Raw genomic sequence first — 7,254 nt, forward strand, 5'->3', positions numbered from 1 at the left:
GGGATGTTCGACGGAGATGAACTGGTGTTTTATGTTTAAGTCGGCTACTAACTTTCTGAAGCCCGCGTCTGTGAATTGGGTGCCATTGTCTGTAGTGATGGAGTATGGAACCCCAAACCTTGTGACAATATTGCTATAAAAGAATTTTTGGCTCCTTTGAGCAGTGGCATTGGCTAGGGGCTCTGCCTCGATCCACTTTGTGAAATAGTCTACCCCGACTATGAGGAATTTAACTTGTCCCGATCCCTGGGAAAAGGGTTCAAGAAGATCGAATCCCCATTTTGCAAATGGCCAAGGCGAGGTTACGCTGATGAGCTCTTCTGATGGGGCGATGTGAAAGTTGGCATGTTTCTGGCATGGTGGGCATGTCCTTACAAACTCTGTAGCTTCCTTTTGTAGAGTTGGCCAATAAAATCCCGCTCGGAGTACTTTTTTGGTGAGAGCTTGTGCTCCGAGATGATTACCACAAATGCCACTATGTACTTCCTCTAAAACTTCCCTTGTGTTGGAGGTCGGCACACATTTTAATAGTGGTATTGAAATCCCTCTTTTATATAGGGTGTTGTTTATGATAGTGTAGTACTGAGCCTCCCGTTTTAACCACTTTGCCTCCTCATTTGTGGGGAGTGTTTCTATTTTGAGGTAATTAATTATGGGGGTCATCCATCCTTGATCCTGACTTGTTATGGCTAGGACTTTTTCCTTTTCCGAGATTGACGGGTTCTGTAGCACTTCCTGGATGAGGCTTCTATTGTTGCCCCCTGGTTTCGTGCTGGCTAGTTTTGAGAGTGCATCAGCTCTGGCATTTTGTTCGCGGGGTATGTGACAGATCTTATATTCCCCGAGTTGTCTGAGCTGTTCCTTGGTTTTATCCAAATACTTTTCATGGTGGGGTCTTTGCTTGGTAGCTCCCTATTATTTGTGAGGTGACTACTTGTGAATCACTGAAGATGTTGAGTTTTTGAGCTCCAACCTCCTTAGCCAGCTTTAAACCAGCTAGTAATGCTTCATATTCTGCCTGGTTATTTGAGGCCGGGAACTCAAATTTGAGGGAAAGCTCAATTTGGGTTCCTGGGTTGCTTTCTATTATCACACCTACGCCACTTCCAGTCTTATTCGAGGACCCGTCCACGTAGAGATTCCATTTTGTGGGGGTTTCCAGGGTATCTGTGAATTCTGCAATGAAGTCACCCAAGTATTGTGATTTGATGGCTGTCCGAGCTTCATATTGGAGGTCGAACTAGGATAACTCGACTGCCCATTGTAAAATTCTGCCTGCTAGATCTGTTTTCTGCAATATCCCTTTTATGGGCTGGTCGGTCCGAACCTTAATGGTGTGAGCCTAGAAGTACGGGCGAAGTCGTCGAGATGTCAGTATGAGAGTATAGGCGAACTTTTCCATTTTTTGGTAGTTCAGCTCGGATCCCTGCAGTGTTTTACTAATGAAGTATACAGGTTGTTGCCCTTTGTCGTCCTCTCAAAGCAGTGCTGAGGCTACTGCCCGACTTTGTGACAACCCCGATTTTTGAGAACGTAAAATATTTTCTGAAAGTACGGATTTCTTTGGAAGATCAGTAAGGGGAAAACCTTTGATATATCATCAAGTATCTCAATCCTCATTGTCATTATGTCATCTTTAAGTTAGAACCTTTTTCCGAGACAAGCTCGATAACGCGGTCACGAAGAACCTGGTTTTTGAACTGTATCGGTTAGAAGTTTTGATTTGGTTTTTTTTGTAAATAGTCTTAGTTTGACAAACCGGACTCGATTTATGAGAGAAGAGAGATAATAGGATGAAATTATCATTATATTAGTATTAGAAGCTTCTTGAATAATATTATAAGGTTACCTGGTCAGTTTTAGTTAAAAACAGAAAATCAGTTTAATCGGGTTTAGGGTTTTACTGGTGCAGCTTCGCACTAACACTCTCTGATGAATTTAGCAATGCTAAGGCCTCATTATACATGTACTATTCTCATAATAAATATGTTACTAGTGTCATTTATGCTAGTAGTTCAGAAAATAATTTTTAGAGATGTTTTTACGAGTGTTCCGATACACCTAGTTTTAGTAGTTGTACACCAGAGATATTTTAATATTATTTTAATCCACCTCCAAGCCAACCAATAACAACTCACCTTACACCCCCAAGACCTCCAAGGCTGTCTCATTTCATCATTTTGGCCGAAAATAACCAGAGTGAAAAGAGAGAAACTTTCATGAACACTTAATCTTCAAAGCTTGATTTCTTCTGAACTAAAACTCAAATCAAAACTCCGATTTCACCAAAATGATCCTCTCTTCTTCCTCTACATAACCATGTAACTTATCAAGGATGGAAATAAGGTGAGATAGCTGTCTCCCTCCCATTTCAATTCGGTTTTCAAGGAAAACCATGCAAAACATGTGTTTTCTTGATGTTCTTCCTTAGGAATCATGCTTAACTTGACTTGAGGGCCAAGAAACGTGAATTTTCAGAAAGTCTAAGGTGAGATATCTCTTCCTAACATACTGAGTGAGATTTGGTCAGTTGAGAGTTTTCGGATTTAAAGTTGTTCTTGATGTGCTTTAGGAGGAAAAAGTGCTTAAGGACCACCTGAAAGTTTAACCGAATTAGGAGCAGCAAAACCAGGTAGGGTGTCACGAAATTAATCTTGATTATTTGTGTTTGAGTTGTGTGAATTTTGTATAAATTGGCTGTGCTAAAAATTGGTTGCTTATATGATTGATTCTTGGTGAAAATTTGGTGAAATTTTGATGAAATTTGATGAAATTCAAGCTTTAAAGTTCATGTTCTTGGGCAGCTGGAAAAACGAAACCCTAAGCTTAAATTGAGATTCAATTTGTGTTGAAATCATGTAGAAAAGATGGGGTTTTAGTGGCTGCTAATTTATTATGAATTATAGTAAAAATCGGTTGCTGAAAAGACTGAAAAACGGTTAAAAACAGAGAAGGAATCTGAAGAATTTATGAAGAACATGAAGAACACTTTGAGTGTGATGAAGAACAATGAAGAACACCTTTTTGATTCATAAAAGGGCAAGGAAGTAATTAATTTGGTGTTTGGGGGGTTATTTAGTAATTTCTGAAAGTTAGGGTGGTAAAAGTAGAAATATTAAAAGTTACGGGTGGTAAAAAGTGAATTTTGAAGGTTAAAAGTAAAAGTAAGTTAATTTTCGAAAATTTAATGATAAAATAATAAAAAATAATAAAATATTAAATAATAATATTTAATTAAAAATAATATTTTAATAAAAATAATAAAATAATGCAGAAAAGGCAGTTTTCTGTAAAAACTTTAGAAAGACAACTTTAAGCACAGAATCTCATAATTACTTTCATAAAACACTTAGGGAGTGGTAAAAACATATTAGTGAGGCAAAGATAAATAAAAGATAAAAAGTTGAAGAAAAGATAAAAATTGAAGAAAAAGTCTGTAAAGTTTTAATGACAGAAAAACAGACAGAGACTAGTGAACGAACTAGGGCAACATAGTTAGTTTTGGAATTGCGAATAGGGTTAGGTATTATATGAAAAGTTAAACTGTTTCAATATATACTTAATGAACCTATACTTGGGACAGACTAACTATTCATACCAAAATTTACATAAGCTTTAAATACATACGTTAATCAGAGAAATCAGAGCAGAGTAAAGAAACACAGAGAACAGAGTAACCAGAGCAGAATAAAGGGATACAGAGAAAAGAGTAATCAGAGCAAAGTAAAAAGATAAAGAGAAAAGAGTAATGTGATAAAGAGAAATGGTTTGAATTAAGATGTTGTAAAAGTGAAAGATGTAAAGTTTGTACAGTATGATTGAACAGAGAAAGAAAGAGGTACTGCATAAGAATGTGAAAATGATGATGAATAATGAGAATGATGATGAATGATTATGTGATGATTTGTTTCTTGAGGCAACCCAAGAGGTATTTATTTGTTGCTTGAGGCAACCCAAGAGATGTGTTTATTCATTTGTTGCATTAAGGCAACTCCAGATATACTTGTATGATCATCTGCTGCAGTGAGGCAGTCAGATAGATAATGGTGTGATCACTGAGAATGCTTTCCTACGGTACAGATCCATATTTTATTTCTGTAAGGCAGAGGGGTTATTTCCTGCTACAGAAGTACTGTGACCACCTGTTCCATTTCTGTAGTGGCAGAGGGGTTATTTCCTTTATACAGAAGGTGTGTCGGCGTACATCCCTGCAGTGGCAGATGTGTTATTTCCTGCGTGAAGTGGACCCTGTGGTGGCAGAGGGGTTATTTCCTATACACAGGGGTATAGCCAATAGGAAAGCCTTATCCAGACAGAGGTTGCTGGATAACATCGGGAGCGGGTTAGTAACCGACAGATGAGCTCATTACCTGCACTAGGGCGAGACATGCATCATACTTGGTTGCGCATTTCCTTTGTTATGTTTGCGGTATGAATGTATGCTTTCCTTGTTTGTATTCCATTCTCTGCGCTTGTGATATTTTCTTGTATTCTTCTGTTTGTGTTCTGCTATCTATTTTCTCTATCTTCTCTACTTATCTGTGTTCTGCTAATAGTCTGCTAAACAACATAGAATTAATGAACGTAACTAATAACCCCGACCCTACTAAGAACTCCCCAGTTCTTACCCCTTCTCTCTCCCTTCCCCCTTCAGATGGAAGTAAGAGTACCTTACCATAGCTCGCTGATGACCGTTCGCAAGAAGAGGATTCTGCTCTACATAGTCTTCTGAGTCTAGGGTGAATATCGTTCTCTGATTATATGTAAATACTGTGAGACCAGCCAATGTCTGCACCCCTTCGTATGCGCACTTTAACCTAAATCCTGTGTACGGGATTCCTATTTTGTGGATACTTCATGAGGTACCAGAGAGACGTCCTGTGGAAAAGTCTGATCGTGCAGAGGATCCTAGCAGATGATGTTCTATCTTTTGATGACGTTCCACCTGACTTGAGTTGTGAAGACTTAGAACGTACTTTCCCTCGCTTTTGTAGTTTAGAGGTTCTAGGTGAGTATAGAGTCTAGGCTAGCCTAGGTGCCAGCTTAGGGACCTCTTGAACAGGTCAGGACCTGGGATGTTGTATGTATGTATATGTATATAGTTATTATCTAGCTATACCTAGGGGTGTTCTAACTAAATGTCTATACTCTAATAAAGGCTGGATAACTGAATGTTGCTAGCTAATTGTGATGTATTTATGTGTGGTTGCTTATAACTGTTTTATCTGTTATCAGCTGTGAGTTGATTATGAATGATTCCGTCTATTAATCCAAATGTTTTAAAAAAAAAAAATACCTCGCTAACTAACTACGCTTTTAAAAACGAATCAGGCTCATATAATAAATAATAGATAATATATAGGATGACAAATTGGTAGCACTCAGTTTCTGGTATGTCCTAGGCGTACTGAAAATTGGGTCGTTACAGACTTCCTACCGCAAGGTACAATACGAGTGGTTCTTCCTCTCGTGGTCGAGTTAGGATAGGTGGTCGTCCCAGGAAATTTTTGAAATCCTAGAAGGCTTGCTCGCATTCCATTGTCCATTTGAACTTATTTCCTTTCCTTAAAGTGGCATAGAAGGTGTTCATACCCTGGGTCGAGCTATCCGACCTGGGATGATTGGAGACAAAGCGACCGACCTCTTTACAAAAGAGGTCGGCCAAATCGATAGGAAGGCCCAAGGTAGCCCAAACAAAGGAACACAGCCCAATCCAAAGGCAGCCCAAGCCTACAGAAAGAAGGGCGGTTCCGTTGAAGATAAGCTGACCTCACCCAAAGATAAGATAAGATAGGATAAGATAACTAACTTATCTTATCTAGAAAGGTCACTCTACAACCATTATAAATACACTGGAGCACCCAGGTATAACTCATACTCTGATTCTACAATAAACCTGCTTAATACCCGTGCTAACTTAAGCATCGGAGTCTCTTGTAGGTACCCCCACCCTCCGGTGACCAAGGATCAGAAGTGAAGCCAGTCCAACAAGTCGGACACAACAGCTCCGGCCGCCACCAGCCAGCCAGACACGTCATCTCCGACCAGTACAGAAGATCTCATCCGAGATCGGCCTACAGTTTCAGGTAACCCTCGGAACATTGGCGCCGTTGCCGAGGAACCTGGAAGTCATCCCATCACCATAGGATACTCCAGAATCTAACGGAGACAAAAACTCATCACATCTGGGAGTTATAGAAGCACTTCAAGATCGCCTAAAGCAACTTGAAAAAGAAAGCCAGTACTAGTAAGAAGTTGGCAAGGATCTACAAAGAGAGGTAAGGCGACGTCGAGAATTGGAAGATAAACTCCTACAACTTGAAGCCGGTCTCAAAGCAAAGGCTACCCGGACCACCCCTAAGGACAACTCTCACAAGGATCAAGATCCATTCACTAGGGAAATTATGAAGACTAAAATCCCTAAAGACTTCAAACTTCTGGATATGACTTTGTATGATAGCACCACAGATCCCAACCATCATCTCAGCAACTTCAGAAGCAGAATGTACCTCACCGACGCATGCCGTTCGCTGCAAAGCTTTTCCAATGACTCTCACAAAGACATCAATTAGATGGTTCGACAACCTAACTCCGAAGTCCGTCTCAAAATTCGACGACCTGGCCAAAATGTTCTTGGCCAGATTCTCCATCCAAAAAGACAAGGCTAAGCACGCTCCCAGTCTACTGGGTATCAAGCAAGGAGATCAGGAAAGTCTTCGCAACTACATGGAAAGATTCAACAAAACATGCCTAGACATACAAAGCTTGTCAACAGAGGCTGCTGTCATGGGCCTCATCAACGGCCTACGAGAGGGACCTTTTAGCCAATCTATATCAAAGAAATACCCCACATCTCTAGATGAGGTGCAAGAGCGGGCAGAGAAATACATCAACATGGAAGAAAATTCCCGACTTGGAGAAGCCTCAAAATCTGGTTTCACCTACCGAGATCAAGAATCCAAGAAAAAGGAAGATCGAACGGGCGAAAAAATCAAAAAGTATCATAATTACACCCCTCTTCGGGTGTTCCTTGTGGATATTTACAAAGAAGTCTGTAACACAGAAAATATACCCCCAGCTCGACCACTCAAAGGCAAAAGAGGAGGAGGAAATTGGAACGAATACTGTGAATATTATCGGGTCCAAGGGCATTCCACCAACGAATTCTTCGACTTAAAAAACATCATAGAAAAATTAGTAAGAGAAGGACAACTAAATCGGTATCTGGCCACCCAAGATGATGAGCAAAGAAAA

The sequence above is a fragment of the Arachis hypogaea genome, chromosome 17 (genome assembly GCF_003086295.3).
Source record: "Arachis hypogaea cultivar Tifrunner chromosome 17, arahy.Tifrunner.gnm2.J5K5, whole genome shotgun sequence".
Classification (NCBI taxonomy): domain Eukaryota; kingdom Viridiplantae; phylum Streptophyta; class Magnoliopsida; order Fabales; family Fabaceae; genus Arachis; species Arachis hypogaea.